Source organism: Aythya ferina (assembly GCF_964211825.1).
Source record: "Aythya ferina genome assembly, chromosome: 9".
Classification (NCBI taxonomy): Eukaryota; Metazoa; Chordata; class Aves; order Anseriformes; family Anatidae; genus Aythya; species Aythya ferina.
In genome coordinates this window covers 12,202,565-12,223,054 of record NC_140305.1, presented here as the reverse complement: position 1 = coordinate 12,223,054, position 20,490 = coordinate 12,202,565, and the positions used below count along the sequence as shown (strand labels likewise).

At 41.7% G+C, this 20,490-nt stretch overlaps 1 protein-coding gene across 6 annotated transcripts in view; it reads right to left on the bottom strand.

Moving 5' to 3' along the window:
• MAP3K13 (mitogen-activated protein kinase kinase kinase 13) overlaps positions 1–20,490 on the bottom strand; it is a 72,442-nt gene that overhangs the window by 29,571 nt on the left and 22,381 nt on the right. For 5 of the 6 annotated variants that reach the window (XM_084529867.1, XM_084529868.1, XM_084529865.1 and 2 more), the window contains one exon: positions 15,702–15,847. The gene's annotated coding sequence lies outside the window, so the exon portion shown is untranslated. Of the gene's footprint in view, positions 1–5,939; positions 6,063–15,701; positions 15,848–20,490 lie in introns of those variants that run through there. The other variant, XM_084529866.1, reaches the window with a different exon arrangement.

Sequence of the window (20,490 nt, the reverse complement as noted above, 5' to 3'; positions counted from 1 at the left end):
AAGTCCCACTCCACCCACTCACTCACCCTAGGAAAGTTGCTCTGTATCTTTGATCACCTCTCAGCATCTTTCCCATTTCTTCTGTATCATCTTAGAGATGGGGGAGTGAAACCACAGAGAGAATCCCCAGTGTGGACACACCACAGAAGCGTACAAAGGCATAATGATCAGTTTTGTTCTTCATTTCTTTCCTAACTATTCCTCCAATGCTATCTGATGTCTAGGCATGCTTCAGGATGCTCATCTAACTTCCACAGATCTCATACAACCTCAAGATCTCATTCCAGAGCAGTAAAAGCCAATTCAGAGCCTAATTCCCACATACGGGATGTTACAATTAAACTGTATGTAATCAACACTAAATTTGACTGCCATTTTATCATCCAAATTTGAGAGCCATCTAGTACTCTCTGCAACTGCCTTGCACGTTTCTTATCCTGAAGGCCTTGCTTCTGCAAATGCTTTTGCTTTAGAATACTCCTAAATGACCTGGGTAAAGGAAGCACAGGTGTAAGGAGCACAGGTAGCGCAATCTCCAGAACGAACCACCACAACAGCTTCTTTTAGTGAAAATGTTTTCAACACTGCTCTCTCTATCCCTAATTTCATATCATTTAACCAATTATTTGTCAGTGAGAGGGGTGTCCCCATTACTTTACAGCTGGTTAGTTTCTTTAAGAGTGTTGGGCAAGTAATCATGTCAAAATTCCAATAGACTGCATCGACCAGATCCCCTTTTCTCACATCCTCTTGACTCCTCCAAAGACATTTAATAAATCCCCAGGACTTTACTTCACCTTAAAACAACTCTGTTGACTCTTACCACTACATGAAAGTTGTGCATCTGCACTGGTTCTCCACACAGGAATGATTTAAACTCCACAAGCACTAGACAAATATTTAAGCTAGGAACTCCTTCAATATGAGGTCACAGATTTGTGGGAGGCGGAGGAGAGCTTGATTTGGAAGAAGAAATCAAGCATCCACTTCTTTTTGGCACAAGGAACAAAAAAAGCAGAAAATCATTTTTGCGAACAAGGCAGACAAAAAGCCAATCCACCCTCCCTTGTATTCAGGAAGACCACTTCAGCTGATTTCAGCGAAAGCTAGATTGATTCCTGTTTCACCTGCTAGCTAGCCAGCTTTCCAAAGAGCAGTTTGTGAAATAAGCAGCTTACATAACTGTGTATTTTCAGCGCTACATACATAAATGCTTCCTCTATCCTGTGTAAGGTATTTTTGGATCTCCTAAAATGCTACTGTGTTCTTCCAGGGCTTTGCATTCTTCTGCTCAGAAATTGCATAATCTGATGCCACAGGAAATAAGTGATGTTGCATAATGATTCTTAAATTCACTGCAGGATTTTGGTACTACATATTTCTAATGCAAAGCAGCCCTTCTCTGTGTTTCTAAACTGAGGCCCTCAGTTTTTGAAAAAAGGATAATTTATCAACCACCTGCCCTTAGGGGACAGGGCTGAGGAGCAGGAAAAGGGGTGACAAATGAGGGACCACCTTGTACCATCTTGTTACAACAATTTGATTTCACCAAATTCAGCTCGCATCTGTATGCCCATTTGCGACTTCTGTTTTGGTTGTCTGCACATCTTCAACTATGGGCAGATCTTCAACTATTTAACACCAGTGGTTTCAGCACAATGTTCTGATGGCTCGTGGACTACTGATAACCTCCATCACAGGCTCATCTACGCTACTGTACAACATTTAGCCAGTATAAATGAAAAACTAAACTCTGATTAGCCTTTTATACCACTGACTTACTACTGGAATCCGTCTTGGATCAAAATTTAGAAATGACCTTAAGTTGCACTCATCTCTTTCATCTTTACAGCTGTCTTCTTGGTACGAAACACCTTTTAAAACCCAGCCACAGACTTCAGGTGCCGCTCCAGTCGTTTTCTCTCCAATCTTTTGAATTTTGCACTTTCTTACCTCATTGAAGATCCATGCTACATTACTAAATAACAATAACAGATTAAGGGATTTAAATTCCAGTATTTTATAACTACAAAATCCAGGAAAAATTCCAAGTTCGCATACACCTTTACAGCTTTCCTGGCATTGCCATGTGAAGCCGCTAAAACTTACCAGTACTATCAATGAGCCGTATCTTGTAATTTCCCTCAACTTACAGAACTGAAACATCATATTTTCCTCCAAGGAGCAGTGTTAAGATTAATTAATGTCTGAAAGATCTTTGAGGATGAAGATCAATATCAAAGTGCTATTTTCAGGAATCCAGTGACTGAATCAAACTCTCGCTTTGATTCATGTGAAGCATCAGATTGGTCTCAGGTAAATTCACTCACATTTGTTATTATTTTTGTAGTAAGCATGAATTATTCAAGATTCACGAAGCATATTTGACATAAAAAAATATACACTTCTTCAGCACTAGCAGCTTACATGATTTATACCCAGTATTGAAGTATCTAAGCAACTATCCACGAAAGTAAGAAAATATATATATATATCTCAACAGCCAGGGTGTGTGTAGTGCTTTGGGGGCAGTGCTGGAGTGCACAGCCGATGGGAAGGGCATGGGGACACCTGAAGGCCAGCCAGCAGGTCACTCAGCAGGGAAGAGGCAGAGCTGCATTTAGTAAGCATCATAGCACTTCCACAAGCAAAGAGGATTACTCCTCCATAGAGAAGCAAGCACAATGACTTGCTCAGGAGCCTCTATTAAGCCTGTATTACTGACACAGCGTAAGGGGTTAGAGCAACAACCGAGAGGTGTGATCCTATTCTCAGGCCACTAGAGCTTTTACGCGACAGTAACACGATCAGGACGGCACACACAACGCACAGTCATGCGCCGAGGAATATGGAGGACCCTCAGAGGCCCTACAGGCCACATGCCCCCTAATATCCTGCAGAGACTTTCCAAAGCTACACTCAGCCCTCCGGCTCATCCCCACTGAGCAACTTTTTGCCTACTGTTGATAAAGTAAGGGCACCTTCTCAGGCCCAGAAGGGTGGGGAGGGAAGACTTTCTATGTTTCAGTGATACTGTGCATTACTGATGATGTTGGTGTCCTCTGCAAGGCCTCAAGGTGGCAAAGTAACGGGTTGGGGACAGGAAAGGACAAACATCCTCAGAATGAAGAAAATGTCCAGACTGAGACCTGCATTCCTCAAGCCCACTCTGCTGGAAGAAGGCCAGCCTCCCACTTGCACCCCAGTTTCTCCTTCCTTCTCTCACAGCACCTCTAGCACTGAGCTAGCAACTGCCACAGAAGGAACAGCACCAACAACTACAGGTTCACCACAGGATTATAAAACCGCGTACTTTTCACAGAAAATATCTAGTCTTCACCCTGCTCTACTCTCAGTTGTCACTAATGCCTTTGAACCCACTCCAACAAAAGACTTTTCAGCTGAAGTTGTAAACAGGGAAAGAGGACAGAGGTCAAAATGCACACTGAGTATTTATAGGGGAGGGAGTAAGCACACACGGTGTTGCTGCTTCCAGCCCACCTCACTATTTCTGCCACAACTGCCAACTTGCTGTTCAGTCCAAAGCAGTGTGTGTTTTAGGTGAAATATTTACTCACCACCTCCTTTCCCCCTGCAAGAAGCACAAGTGGTTTGCTACAGAATCACAATAGCAGCATCCTACAAAAGCTTAAGCCCCTGCACTGGGCACATTTCCTAAGGAGAGAAAAGAGCGCCATAAGCAGGCCAGGGCTTGCTGAAGTGCCAAAGTCCTGCCTCTTCTGTGGATGCAGAGGTAACATTTGCCTCAGTTTACTCATTTTCTTTCAGTTATGACTGAAAAACTCACTGGAAGTTGCAAGGCTGCTGCCTTCCTCCACAGCTGATATCTGAGGCAGGACCTTGGCCAAAACATTCTGTGCACAGGGAGGTTCAGGAGCCTTCCCCTGCCCACCCCAACTCCATGGACCAGAGCTGAAGAAGAACCTGCTCTGACTAAATCTGTTCACATGACTGATGCCAGACAATTTATTTTTATAAATAGATATATAAAAGCTTTAAAGATTCTGCCATTTGGAGAATTCCCCCTATTTGAAATCTATTCCCACATCTGAACTGCAGAAAGCACGGAATTGGTACCAAATACAAACAACTCCAGTCTAATCAGTCACCTTCTCATTTCTCATATTTGCTATAACAGTCATTAAAAAAAAAAAAAAAAAAAAAAAGGAAATACTGTAAAACCCTTCTTATCCTGCCTCTGCTCAGAGCAGAACCACATTTTAATAACTATCAATTGTGAAACCGCTTACCTATGAAGAGATTTTCAAATAAGTCATTATTTCATTTTCTGATCCATTGGAGATAAGCCACTTACCAACTCTTTATAATAGAAGACAAAAAGGAAGGTTAAAAATGCAACCAGAAAAAAAAAATAAACCCATTAACATAATTTCACATATAACTGAGAAATGTTAAGAATGCCTACCGTATATTCTGTGCTTTAAGTTGTTTGCTAATTCCAGACACAGGAGTCAAACTGAATCCCAGCTATAAATTTAACTACCAGGCAGCAGGGGACAAAGACAAATCTGAATGATAGCACCATTCCAGATCACAAAGAATCAGACCAAGGGCCCAAATATACAAACTAAACTGGTGTTAAAACAAAAACAAACAGCCTGCTACAGCAAAATCATAATTTCTTTGATTTTCACAGGACAAGTCTGTTACAGAAGCCAAGGTTCAAAGGGTTGCATCTCTCTAGAAACAAAAATGCACATACATTTCGGAAACAACAAAAAGGAGAGTACCAGAAACTTTTAAACATATCTGCATTCCAGGGTATCACAAGATTTCTATGACTACACACACAGTGGTTACTGCAAAAAAATGCCCATGTTTGCAAATCAGACTAGCCAAATCTCTCTCGTTTCACTTAATTGTTTTTCCTCAAATATTTCCATATTTTCTCAAAATTAACAATCACTAAGTTCCTTCAGTTTCTCCTATGGAAACAGACTGCCTATCGATAAAATCAGCATATCCAAACACACGGGCCTGATGTCATCTTCCTCCAGATCAACTTAAAATACCCAATATTTCATTTAGTTGAGAGACGTCTGGCCTGGTATTATGTAGCTATTGCAGTACCCGACACTTCCCTCCCTCCCCCCCCCCCCCCCCCAGTCTCCAAAAATAAAAATAAAGAATGGCTCCACTCACTTCACTGGGAGAAAACATGACATCATGCCCCCATTCAGGTAGGCAAGAATATGACAAATCTTGCCCCAGTGAACAGTATCGCTAATTGGAATGGTACTCCCAGCTTCCTCATCTATTAGGAAAACGGGGTAGAAATCATGTGTTCAGCACAACACAGACAGCATAAAGTGCTATTTGCAATAATAAAGGAACAAATTCCTACCAGGCTGATGAGAACACAGACATCTCTACACCACCTCAAAAGAGGATTTAAATTATTTATTACTGTAACACAATAGAAGAATCAATTGATTAGCCCACAAGGAAAAAATTCTGATTGTCTAGAAGGCATAAATATATATATATATATACACACACACACACACACAATTCTGCTTCTTTATACTGTCCTTAATAATTCTTATGTCATTCCCTGCATATTCCATATATATCCATTCTCCATTGCTATTCCCTCCTTCCCCTTTAAAAGGGGGGCACAAGAAGATAACGTGCAAAATTGTAACTGAAAAATGTCTCTCTCTCAGACAAGCAAAAGGACAGGACAGCTATCAGATTTACAGGCAGCGATGGAGAAATTAAGCTTGCATATTTCCTTATCCCTTCTCTCAGCATCATTTTTTCAGCCCTTTCACATCACAAATGCAACATCCATCTGTCCTTCCCAAATAAATGGCGAAAGGGTAATGCTGACCATTAAACACACCCACACAAACACACACACGCTTCATAAAAGACATTTCTGACAAAATACTTACAAGGATTAAGGTAGCCTATGTGATGCTCCATTTTCTTGCTTTAAAAAGATGGAAGGCAAAAAAAAAAAAAAAAGGAAGTGTTGCAAAATAAAAGGAAATTCCACCCACACAATCCTGCAGCCTGCTGCAAAGAAGCACAGAAGCGTGCTGACGTCACGGATTCATGAATGGATGTAAATCGGGCTGTTTCGAGATTCGGCGGAGCTGGCTGGGGCTGTGCGGCGAGGGGAGCTGGGGGGCAGCCAATCCACGCGGGCACCGCCAGCCACCTCCTGCCAGCCAAATCTGGGCACCCCACAGCCCGAGCCCACCGCCGAGCCGCCCGAATCGCGGGGCGCCCACCCGGCCCCGTGCTACGTGTGCGAGGCGGGGAGATGCCACCGAAAACAATTTGCTCATCACCGAGGCCTCGGGGTAAAATGGCATCAGCGCTGCCATTCCACGGGAAGGACCGGGCGAGGACATCCTCTGCTGCCTCCAAGTCACCACTCCTGCGAGTTTCTGCCCCTGCGTGCAGCTCGGGTAACAACAGCAGATCAAATAACAGCCATCTGTTAGATGAATCAAACGTATTTAGTAATCAGAAAAGGAGTTTATCACCTCTCTGGCTTTTTTTGAGGATTTCAAACCCTGGGAATTACTAAAATAACTAAATATAAGCATCTACTGGAAGGAAGCCGCAGGGAGAACAATAGGAGGCTTGTATTTGATTAGCAATGCAAAAGCACCAACAAAATAAAAATAGGAGCACTAACAAAATCACACATTCAGCTCTCAAACATTCACAACAGCAGACAGACAGGCTCACAACGTCAGAAACATTCGGAACCAAAAATCGGAGCGTGCACAGTTTGACACATGCAGCTACGTAACAAATGGTGGGCACAACAGGGCGGTCATCCGCACAGCAGCCTACCAGCCATTTTCATTTCATTTTCATTTCTACGCCAGTGCATATGCTTCATTCTGCACACCAGATGCGAGGACACACTGCGTCAGTTTGGACGCCCAAGCAGATGATGCTGTCCTGGTGGAGGCACGCAAGGACAGCTACGGTTAACTGGGATCTGGACAGACAGAACACAAGTTCTGCCTCGTTTTTGTCTGTGAAATAATAGGGAAGGAGAGGAGAGCTGAGCATAACCAGGAATTACGGACAAGGTTTGAAGAAAAACCTAGGCTGCACATTATGCAACTACACCACCTTGGGGTTTACAACTCATATGTGTGATCTCTTGAGCTCCTGACCAATTTGTAGCCTTCCCGATCACTAAGAAACAGAATTTTGGTATTTTCACCACCCCTTTTCCTAGCAAGTAAGAAGCAACTAAGCCAAAAATCAGATGTCCCAAAACTTACTCTGTAGAGCAGAGCATTTTGAGAGAATGTCTGAGACATTCCCACCTTTCCTTACAGAAAGTGGGTAACTTCCACAAGTGATCTAGGGATGGATGTAACAACAAGGCAGATTTGGGTTTAGAAAACAAAGAATTTGTGCTACTTTAAATCACAGATAGTAGCTTCTGTGGAGGGAGAAGGGCAGGATACAAAAGCATTCCTGAAGGCTAACAGAACCTTGCCTGCTGAGAATACCTATGTAAAGTGTGCTTATATGAGGTGACAGGTTGGTGTTTGCTTACGTTAGGACAATGGTTTATATCATTAGTGTGTCTTTGAGTCAGCAGACAGCCAGGACAGTGCCAGCCACTGGTCCATGCTAAAAGACCCCGGGTGGGTCTCACAGGGCTCTACACCTGCCCTCAGCACATCATCTCTTAGCAGCACCGCAGTGTGGGAGACGCAACCACCCCAGCCAAAGAGTTACTGCTATGAATGTATTAGTATGCTCTGAATTTGAGTTTTGATTTGGGACTTTGGTTTTTGAATGGAGCTTTATAAAGCTGACCAAAGAAAATTAATGCAAATCTCATTACCTACTTTCAAGATCAAAAAGAGCACACGTAAACTTTTGCTGAGGAGATCCAAATAAGAATTACATCTCAAGAGCTAAAATTCACAAAAAGCAAATCATGAGGTTTCTATCCACAGAATGCACCTGCTGCCAAAGGGAGAAGCAAGGCTAAAGGCTGAATGACACATCTCCACAGGATCACTTTGTACCACAGCCTCACCCAGCAGCACGTGGTTCTGTAGCTCAGAGGACCTGCCCTGACCTCCTGCCTTCCCTTTGTCCTGCTGACGGCTCACCTCACTACTGCGGTGCAAAAACAAGAGCTTCCTCATTTCAGTGGCACTCTTAAACAAACAGAAATGGGAATTATATCTTAACCCTTAAAAAAAAAAAAAAGGCAGAAGGGTGGGGGGGGTGGGGTAAATTCAGGATCTCAGGATCCAGAAGGGGAGCACAGTGCCACATGCAAAAAGCGGACGAAAAGGAGAAACAGTGGCACAGAACTAAAAACTCAGAGGAAAAAATAGAATTTTCAGAGGTTTCCAAGGGTTAATTGCAATGACATTTAAAAAGCACCCACCAGGGATAGTATGTGGGAACAAAACCCCAGGAAGACACCAGTAGAAGAAAAGAGCCTGCACATATAAGTTAAGATTTTCTTTTCTATGGTGACTTGGGTCAACGTACCAAGACTCAGTTTTGTCCTTGACTTAACAGATCAGGTTAAAATTTTCCAAATACAAGCATCTGAATTTAATCCAACATAACTATCTTAGCTCATTAGGAAAAAGAAAAAACAGACATTGGCCTAAAACTGATGGCTCCTTACAAGATTATGTCAGTAGCCAAACAGCAGCATTAGAAAGCAGGATGGCTACAACCAGTTACATATTTTAATAATGTACATTGCATACCACTTACACATCTAAAGAGCTAACTTCAAGTTGGTCTGCGTTAGAATTTCCCCCCTTCTCATTCAGACAAGAACATTGGCAAAAGCAGGGAAATCTTTATAAAGCATCAGATGCCCAAACATGACTCTATGGGTAAGTTCAGTTCAGTATTAAAGAGAAAAAAGGAAAATAAAAAAATAAAAAGAAATGTATAGAGTATGACAAGGGTATAAGCTATTAAAAAAAAAAAAAAGTTCACAAGGGAACATACATGTGGTGGCGACACTTCACAGGTAGAAGGATTTCCGAAAGGATATTTGAGTAACTAAATAGGCCATTAGGAATCATAGCAGCCAAAGCCAGTGCTAATGGGTGCAAAAGGAAAGCTAGAAGCATTTAACAAATATCTATTCACTATATTTGAAAAAGGCAGGATAATTAAGCACTTTCAAGCCAATTAGTAAGTAATAGGAATGGTATACAGCATCTGCTAGGCATAACATTTCAAAGCCGGCACATCATATTAATTTGAGCCTGGTCCTAAAATAATCTTTTAACACGTTCTCCAATCCAATGACCTTCAATTTTAATAAACTGGAAAACTACCGAAATCGCAGAAGGCTGAGAACAACAATATTATGCCAATAGTCAAAAATAACATAATCTTGCTATCTATAGGCCTTGGTAACTTGACATTGATACGGGGCAAAAGTCTTAATTCAGCCTTTGACTGGAAAGGATGGTTCTGCTGCATCAGACCCAGGGCCCATCCATCCCAAGGTCTCCATCCCTGATGCCCAGTAACAGACACACAGGGAAGCAGGAAAATCAAAGCAAATGGCATACTCCACTAAAAATAGGAAAATTAGAAATGAGATTCCAGTGACTCAAAGGCTAATCTCATAACAACATGTGCATGAGGCTGTTTATAAATCCACTCTGCACACACTTGGAGGTAACAAGAGGGACTCCGCTGTGAAAACTTCCTACCTGCATGAATAAATAGAAGTAAAGTGAGGGAGCAAATGATTGTTGAACAGAGAGCCTAAGTATTTGCATAGATAGGATGCCTGGAGGGACATTTTATTGTCAAGCCCTGAAACCTGCAAGATATTTGATTCACTCCAACCCTGCAGGTACACATTCCCCTTCTGAACGGTCCAAACTTCAGTGGGGGGGGGGGAGGGTGACAGGAAGAAAGGAAAATTTTTTACTTAAACCATCAGAAGATCTTCAGTCTCTTCAAGTCTCAGAGCCAAGTGCTGGGGGTCAAGGGGTGACTGGAGGGGGGAAAACCACAGAGAGAAAAAGCCCAAAAGCGAGGCAAGTGCAACATCCCGTGAACAGGCAAGCTGCGATTGAGGTCAGGGGCCCTGTTTACAAGCCCTGCTTTACAGGGGGTCGGTTCACAGCAGGACAGCCTGTGATTTCAACCCCCGTTCCTGCCTCGCTGAGGATGAGCATCCCCTGGCTGAGAGGCTGCCTTTGGGGTAGGATGAAAGCAGGGTGCCCATTCTGGTGACCCTGCTGCTAGAGGTGCATCAGGGCTGCCCCGGGAACAAGCCTTGGGCCCTCTCTGCTCACACAGCAGCAGCACTTGGAGCCACAGGGAGCCTTCCAGGTCTGTTCAGCAACAAAAGCAGGGAGCTGGAGAGGGCTGCAAACCCAGATATGCAATGCTCTGAAAGTCACCCACATCTGCAAAGTGTCTACCCAAAAACATACAACTAAAGGGAAGGAAATGTGTTTATTTTTCCCCTCGGAGGTCATTTGCAGAAATCCTTGGCAGAGGCCCTGTGAGAACAGCAGATCTATTTGTTCAGGGAAACAGCCATAAAATAGTGATTCTCCCAGAGAATGTTTCAAAATGAAGCCTTCCATAAAAATAATTAACATTAACAGAATTGCCAGCAGTAAGAAATGCTGCAAAAGTAATAAAATTAAGTATGTATAATTAACAGCTATAAGGGACATTTTCAAAGCTGAGTGAGCTACAGTCACCCTTCCTCTCCCACACTGGGAGCCTGCAAAACACTGCTAGGAAAAAATGAGATCCAAGAACGAAGCCTCAGTATTAGTGCCATGTGCAAAGAAAAGTCCTAATAATTTAAGTTATTCCCACAAAGAGGCACTGATCTGCCCGTGCATAACTGGGAAGCTATTGAGGAATTAGTGAAACCATATGGGAGGTTCTGTTCAGAGGAAGAAAATCACCTGCACAAATATAGTAACAACTGCTGAGCAGCTGGTCTGTAGATAAGGATTTGGGGATAGAGAGGATCACAGACTGAGCACAAATTATAAACATCGAGTCGTCATAAACAAGGCACCTTTATTCAGTGACGGGAACACAAATTGGAGAGAATGGAAGAAACCCTCGTGGTCTGCTCAGTTTTGGTCAAGCCTGTGGTAAAGCCCATTTTGGGGGTGAGGCTTGCCAAGAAGGAGAACCCCAGACACAAGTACAAGAAAGGCCAGAGGGTTAATAAAGTGAGCTACAAGGGACGAGTGAGCTAATTGAGGTTGCTCAGTGTAAACAAATTAAAAAGAGACGAGAAGATTGAGATATAAGGGTCCTTAAATCTAGTAATGGTTTCTGCAGAATAACAGAAAAAAAATATCCTCCACCTCTGTGGTAAGAAGGTGTAAAGGACTCAAAGTGCAACAAGAGACGTTTACTTAAGTTGGAAGAAGCTTTCTAAGTGGTAAATACAGCACTAATCTAAGGAAGTCTCGTTGCCTCCTGTATTAGAGGGTAAATGAAAAAGGCCTCACAGGAATTATCCAGCAATAACGATGATGCATTGAGGCAAAGGGTCAAGATGATCTTCTGGAACCTCTCAGGCCTCTTTTCCTATGAAGATAGTGCAATACTGAAAGCTTTGCAGCAAGACCAGAAGCTAAAAAATTAATCTGATCTTTTGCACTATGAGGTCTTGCCAAATTGAGTCCTTCCAGTCTTGCTACTGTTATACAACCTCTTTGAGGAATATTACCCAGATTTATAGAAAAAAAATAATAATTAAAAAAAAATTGAAAGCCCATTAAGACAGCAGAATTCAAGCATTTGTAAGTTAAAGACTGACAGAATAAGGCACTATTTTTAGTATTAATAGTTCTCTGTAGTTTGGGATAAAGTTCCTTCAAAAACAGTTGATCAGCCCTATGCAAATGCTCTTAAGACACACAAAACCTGCTCAGCATCTGCCTCCCAGACTACTGCCAGTCATGAAGCTATCAGTAGCTTTTTTGCTAGAGCTCACTGTTGTGGGTTTTTTTTGCACCTCTTTCCCAAGACATTTCTTCTGTTCCCCTGCTGCTAACCACAGCCCCCAGGATCTGCCCCTCTTGACTTGTCTAAGGAATACGCACAGAATTATTCACTTTACAAAGAGCGGTGACAACACCTTAAACATTTCAAATCATGTTTAACAGATTTTTGGCCCAGAATATTTAGATGAAGAGCATTAAACTTGTCAGCAGTGATGACTTTGATCCTTGTTTTGAAGATCAGTGCTGGATAATGCAGAACCGTGTGTATCACCCCAAAGCAGGGAATTCTCAGGAGATGTGTGGCATACCAAATACTTGCTTTATGAATTACACCAGAAAGCTGTCCCTAAGTGACAGCCAAAAATTATACCACCTTCACCAAAGGGGCATATAAAAGTTCGCCAATGTCCTAATATTCCAACTAAACCAAACCATCAGCTTTGTATTGCAGAAGATTTTGCTCATCCAGGGAAAATAAGCACCACCTTCGTAAATACAGGCGATGGCTAAGAGAAAGAACAACAACCCTGCATGAAATATGGTAGCTGAAGCATTAACTGTGGGGTCTTCCAGGACAGTTATTTCACAACAGCATATAAAACCTGTAGTTCTGCATAAGCAGAGCAAAAAAGCTGACTGCACTTTCCCTTCAAGCTGAGAGATGCAAGCCTGCTCTAACTGCTACTTCCCACTTAGTGGTAAAGAACAGAAAATGTGTATCCTTTTCATAAAGGATATATCATGTTGTTGGGATAAAAACAAACAGAAACCAATAACCAACTACATGATTAGTAGCCTGCCTGGTTCGCTTGCTCCCCCATTACATGCAATCTACTAAAGATCACGTTCCCCCAAAAAGGCCCGCTTTATGTCCTTAAGGCACCTCTGTTCCCCTATTCCACCACTACTGTACATTCAGCACTTCAATATAGAGTGTCTGCTCTATTAACTGAATAAAATAAATAAAAAGCAGCAGCAATGCTGATGAAGAAACTGATAAATTGTTGTTGATGAAGCAAGGGCAGGGTAGTTCATGCAACTAATTGCTTTCACTGAAATGTAATCAGGTTTAAATCAAGGGAAATTTTCATTCTTAAGTAAAATACTTCACCTTAATTATAATCCATAACATGATAGTGACTAAACATATGGATACTTTGCCTCTACAGCACCCGCCACCCCTCACAGAGGAAAAAATGAGATTTTACACTAAACAAATCCCAAAATGTAGCCCCATCATGCATGCTCCTGCAAGCCTTCACGCAGGTGGCTCAATTACCTCCTAAAACTTGTCTACTATTACCTGCATGAAGTATTTACTTATGAGAAACATCATACAAATGTAAAGAAAATTTAAAGAAAAACATTTTCTGTCTCTTTGAGGCTGAAAAGTTTTCTTCCCTTACACATATATCCATCCACTAACTGAAGAAAACTAAGATATTTTTACAGTTAAAGATGAGCATAAATGATTTCTCTGCTAGTATTCATAAAGAAAACACTATTTTTTTCTTGACAATATTCCTCAAAACTTAAATTCCCAAAGATTACAGAACAATTATACAATTTGCTCCTTTTCAGGGTTCTTCACATATACCTATGCTCACAATTGAAATGTCAAATACTCTCCTTTAATAAAAATAAAATACAATGAAAATTTGACTAATGCAATTTCTCTGAAATTACTAATTGTGTGTGCTTTCAAAAGTGTTTTTAACTTGGTTAGCAGAAGTCAAACAAAAGTATATTTCTGACAGTAATCACAAAAGGGAATAAAAATAATCTGAATACCATCACAGACAAATATATCAAGCGCTTCCCACTTGAAAAGCAAAGGACAATTTTAAGTGAACACTTACAGAGCGACCCTGGTAATATACCAGTTTTACCGTTTAATTTTAAATATATAGAATAGATATAGTTAAGGTAAAAAACTGCATACGTTCAAGGAATGACATTCTTAAAAATAGCAGTACCTAAAACATCAAGTATCATGCTAACATAGAAGGCAATATACATTACAGAAAAGCATCACAAGCTCACACGGATGCATTAGATTAGAGAATATGAGAAGAACTTTCTGCCATTTATTTCAAATTTCAAAAGCAATAGCAAAAATTTGTTTTACAGACAGAGGGGGGAAAATAGCACACCTGAACACCAAAGAACTGCTCTGACCATCTAGTCCAACCCCTCATGAAACGCAGAATGACACCATGCACGACCTGCAGCCACAAACTTAACTTGTGCTAAAATCACACCTTTTTTAATAGGAACACAGCTAAACTCGATTTCAAAGCTCAAAGCAACAAGAATTTATGAAATCACGGGCCTCTTTGTCATCTCAAAGCTCCTAACCCCGTGTCCTAACCAGTCTCTCAATCATGTCCAAAATCCATTTTGCACGGCTGGCAACTCCTCAGGAAACGAAGCTGCGGTCAGCCTGTCTGCAACTGGCCTCCCCACCAGCCAGCCAGAGCTCCCTACCAAACATGCACAGACCTTTGCTGCACAGGTTGCTCCCTGAAGAAAAACACCAAGTTTTCTTAGAATATGAACCAGAACATCTTCAGCAAAGGAAATTCAAAGAGACCAGGTCAGTCAGACTAGGAGGTGTTAGCACACAACCTTCCCTGCCAGCTGTGCTTTGTTTCCAGGCATCCCTTTAGCCCTCGCTGTCTCTGCTTCTCAGTCCTAGCTCAGTCTCCCTGCCGCAGGCTACTGGCTGCCGCCTGCACCTCTTGCTCCTTCCTCCTCCCCTGCCCTGCTCAGCCTCCCAAAGTCTCTCCCCAAACTGAACCTGGCTGCCCCCAGGCAGCAGTTACCTCCTCTGACAGCACAGCTCTGAGCAGAGGAACAAAATCGACAAATGCTGTTTACGCTGAAATGCCAAACTGTTTCAATGAATCCGCTTCAATGTAACCAAACTGAAACCGTGAGCTTGCTAAAAAAAAAAAAAAAAAAAAAAAAAAAAAAGTCCCTTATTACACCAGATAGTTTGATACATTAAACATTTGACATTATTTTAGAGATGATGAACAGCTGCTTGAAAACAAACAAATAACTAAAAACCTACAATTCTAGAATTATTTAGCCTATAAGCTGCTACAATTTCAACGTGAAACACTATTCTTTGCATTTGCTGGAACTTCCCTGGTGTCTCTACTCAGACTAAAACAGTATAAGTTCCCGTGTGGAAATTTGCTTTCTCCAAAAAGCATCCAATTACCACAGCAAGTACAATGAAAGAGTACTTAAAACAACAGAAAAATAATATATCAGAATTGTCCCCTCACAACATCAATAAATTTGACTGAATAGATTCAAAAGCTCTCAGAGTTCAAGTTGCATTTGAAAAATCTGAACAGTTTATGATTAAATTCAGCCCAGGCTATGGAAACGTTCCTTTGATACTCATTGCTTCCTGGTCACTCACAAGTTGCATCTGAACTGGACTTGCATCAGATGTCCTGCAACTGAGCTATTGCACGAGAGCACGTGTAGCAGTGAAATGGCTGTGGACATGATACAGAACAAGATGGCAAACTTACCTAATCCCTACCTTTGGAGAGCAAAGAACATCTAAAACGTAAGGATAACTGCAGGAGTGAGTGCTCTTTTGTTTCATGCCTCCTCAAGTTTCTGACTAGTTACTACAGTTCAAGCATAAACAACTGCTGATACCTGATCATTTTTCCAGATGCACTGAAAGCCCATGTCCTCTTGGCTTACTGCACATGTGCCTCCTCTTCAAGTCAGATAAATCAAGCCGCTCTCTGAAGTTGCACCATGAGTAATGTTCAAGACAGTCCAGAACTGAATTCTTTTCTCTAGAAAGAAAAGCAGAAAGAAAAAACTCAGAATCCTATTGAACAAAAACGTATTTAAATAAACATTCCTAAGACCCATCCAAAACATCCTACTAGCATATCCTGATGTTGTGTGGTACATTTAAATGAAGCAGAAAACATCCAAAATAAAGGACGTCCTTTCAAAAAGAAGGGTGGAACCTAAGAGTAGAAAGACACCTCATAACATTTAGCACTTCCTTTCTCAGCACAGGCATACACTTTATAATCCTTTTATAGTACAATTTCGTTTTAAATTAAGCAAGCAGCTCCCATAAAAGAGCTCACAGATTTCCATATTAAATACATATATATTTATATATCATTCTGGATTGGATTAGATTTTAAAATAACACTTCCAGATAATCTATTAATGATTTTTTCCACTTTATTTTATACTAACACTCCAAGTTATTTCCGTAATTACGGAGTACGTAATTAAGCAAATTTTAGGAAAAGCTTAAACTATTACAATCTCCCAGCATAGATTACAACTCCCCATACCATTATTTCTCTTGGTGTCACAAACACACAGGCAAAGAGACAACAGATTTTGAGAATTCCAGGCCTGAGCCTCCTGGATATTCTTCGCATCCCACAGAAGTCTAAAAGATTGCAAGACTTAGTGTGGTTCTTCATATAATTAGAAATATAATCAACACCTTGAACTACAGAACTGGCTGGTACCAGCCTGTAATGTGAGAAGTGAAGTACGTAGTCTTAAAAAGAGATTAGCTCTACCTGCAGACATTGTTTTCCTTAGATCCTTAACCACCACAGACACATCAACATTACTACAACACTTAAAGAGGAATTCAGTAATGCTAGCACAACTAATTCTTTATATTCACTGGTTTTGTGGCAAATTAAGCAGCAAAGGCAATTCCACACTCCCAACAAGAAAGCTTGTGAACTCAAGGTTAAGCTACATTCAGAGCCTATTATTTGGTCTCCTGAAGGGAGGATGACGACAACAGCAATATACACGCACAAAAGTCCCAACCTGCAATCACTGTTGACCTGTACCAGCCCTGTTTTAATCATTTATTAGCGCAGTAATTCCCACCATCCTGGAGGCAATGCACCAACACTGGCCCTAGGAGACGCACGGCTGCAGTGAATCTGTTCTGCCTCCCCATCCCTCCAGCAGCAGCAGCAGCAGGTGACTCTCCCTGTGCCCTGAAGCCATGCTACAGCTCTGCTTTCACACTGTGTTATCTGAGGCGATGCTCCTGGAGGACTTCTCCCACTTCGCTCAGCAGTTTGTAAAGAAAAATAAACCCTCCAAATCAGCAAAGCTCTGCCGTGCCTTCTCAAGTGGTCATTGGCACAAGCGGTGTTCTTGCAGGGGCTGGTGCCCACGCAGAAGCATCGTCTGGCACCAGGACCACATCGCACAGACACGTCCTGAGAGCAAGGTGGGGACAACAGGAGCAAGAGCACCAAAGACACAGCATCCAACCTCCTTAGAAGTGCGGGCAGCTGACCACAGCAAAGCAGCAGAGCATCTATAGATATAATAGGGAAGTGCGCTACACAGATATACAGTCTAATTCCTAATTAGCACATTGCTGTTAATAACTCCTTCCAAAAGAGGTAAGGAAGGACAGAGCATCACATTTGAGCAGGTTTATTAGATCATTTTTAGACCTTAAACCTTTTTATGTATTAAAATATAGATGGTTGTCTTTATTTACAAGAAAATCACTTGGTGATTCCATGAAATCAAGGAAAAAAGTCCCAAAAGCTGGCAATCACAATTTTTACCATAGTTTTAAAGACAGGAATCATATACACCTGTGTGTATACACTCCAAAATATATTTTCTTGCTTAAGAAAAAAACACTTAAGTAGATGCTACAGATGAAACAATAACGCATAATTGAGAATCAGAAACATACCAAATCGGGAAAGATTGCATTTGATTACAGTACAGCTAAAACAGCACATTAAATTGGAGAGATGTTCTTAAAAAACACCAGCCTGAAGCTGGAAGAATGTTGCTGGAATATATTATTGAATTTCACGTGAAAATTACAGCTTTCTAATATTATAAAACATCATTTTGTAACTGCTAGCAAAGGTAGGAATTGTCAGTACCCTAGAGGAGACAACATTTTGGGGGCCTGAGGACTTTTACCACCAGATGAGTTTTGTTCTTCCTGCACTTGTATTTACTACAGCTTTAGCACAGTGCCTGCCAGGTTTAACTTGAGAGATTTTACGCACCTGTAAGCCAATACACAAAACAAGGCAATATCACAGACTTGAACTCCTAACAATGCATAAATGCACTTACGCCCTTGGTAAAAATTGTTATTTTTGTTGTAGAACAAATACAAAACCAATTATATGTAATACGGAGAATCATACACAAATTACAAAACACACCTGGTGGTTAGATTTTTCCCCTTTAGGATAACCATCACAGACCCAAATATTTCTTTCAATCTGGTATTTCTCATCCTAACAGATAATCAGAATTCTGCGTATTCAGTTCAAACACCATCCCTCACAGATGTATTTTGTTTATAGAACCGAACAAGAAAAACATTATTTGCTTTGAAGTTCTCCTGCTCATGGTGAAAGCCGAGCTGTGACTGTTGGCATTGTTCTCATCAGAGCTAGGATTTCATTTCCCGTGTCCAATTTAAGTTCTGTTCAAAATGCTGCCCGCCACCTTACCGTGGCTTTGCACTCTCATGACCATATCCAATTCAAAATAAAGTATTTCATGCAAAATACATACTTACAGAGAAGACTGCACAAACAGCATGAAAATAGCAACTGGGGCCAATTTCTTCAGAGATTCAACTTTGTCCCCAGCCTGGCTACTCTCCCTGGGTTGATACTGTGATATTGTTCTTGTACAATACCCAGGCCTTGAAGCCTTGGGAAGTTCCTGTCCCAACTCAGCGAGGTGGGAGGGTTTGTTGTTTTAACTGCTAGCTGATAACAGCTTATCAGTAAGTTTTCAAAGGTTAAACAACACATTTGCATGGGGGAAAAGAAAAAAAAAAGAAAAAAAAAAAACACAACAGAAAGCACAAGGAAAATGTTGAATTCATGTTCTCCCTCCTGCTGCTGGGTCCCTCCAGCAGGAGCCAAGCACTGATACACCACGACCTGAAGTGCCATCCAGCAAAGAGATGAACCAAACTCCTGTTCAGAGAAACCATAACTGCAAATACCTCTGGAAGCCAGTGGGAAAGAAACAAAAACGCTTTCTTTCAACACAGGAGCTAGCTTTGCCTGCTACATTCACACCGTCTGCCACACAGGGTGGAAAAAAATAACCCAAAATCTTTAAGTTTAGTCTTTAAATACAGGGCAATTTTATCCCTGTTGCCAAGTTTATCATAGTGCTACGACAACTCACTGGGAAACAGAAACAAAATTAAGTCCTCAATTAAGGCCTGCTATGATCTTTGATTTCTATCCCAAGCAAGCTACTGAACTGCAAAGGGCGGATGCAACTTTAAACTAGGGAAGAAAAATAAATCAAGTTACAGACTTATTACTAATTCATCCTGGCTGAAGCCACATATCAGCAGCTGCTGCCTCTCTCAATTAACAGCAAATATTGAGCAGTATTGTCATTTAATGGTGTTGACTGCCTGCTGCCCTGTCCGCTGTCACATTTTGAAAGCATTCTGGCACAATTTAAATTAACAACATTAATAAACAAAGCTTAGTTTAGCCCCTGATGTATCCGCAGAGTTCACAGCAGGGAAGTACTTCACTCACTCCATACATTCACTAGGTGACTGGCAATAGCTAAATCTCGAAGATGGGAAGTGCCCCCACAACAGTACTCGTAGCTCAGCAGCTCACAGGGCTTACACAGAGGTCTAAGCACAAGCTCAAAAAGAGACAGGAGTACACTCAGGAGAGCAGCTCTCTTCAAAAACAAACACCAAAAAGGTGAAACAAAAGGTCTTGGGAAAACACAAGGAGAGTGCACATTCAGCCACTGCTGCTGAAGATTTGTCAAAAACAAAAAAAACACAGATGGGGAAATCAGCCCTGCGCCGTGATTTCTCGTGACCCCTTCTATGCACAGGGAAGTCCAACGGGCCCACAGCTGCACTTCCCCTTCCTACCCTCCTGTGCCCACAGCCACACAGCCTCTCGCACCCGCTAGCTTTAAAGCAAGTAATTATACAAACAATGCAATCAGAGCAAGCAACTGGAAACGATGCACTTCTCCCATGATGCCTCCACAGGGACTTCGGTGGCCTACTTGCTCCGTGGGGTCAAGTCTGCTGGAAGCCACTTAGGTACAAGCGGATACACATACTTTGCATTTCGTTTACAAGATGTGTTCCCAGCAAATCAGCAGGCAGTGGCACCTCGGAGGCTCTTCCACGAACTGATTGCCAACTGGGCCAAGGCCAATGTGTGACCTGAGGAGGTGAGGGGATGCTGAGCCAGCCAAATTGGACTGCAAGGTGCATGCTGGCAACGTAGATACTACGTGAAAAGAACAAGCAGCTTCTGTACAGCGCTCATTACCGTAAAAACTAGAATAACACCATTCAAATCAATATTTATATTGGAAAAATCACTTATTTTGGAGGTAGCGATCCTTTGTACTAGCCGTTCTGCACAGGCAGCTGCATTGT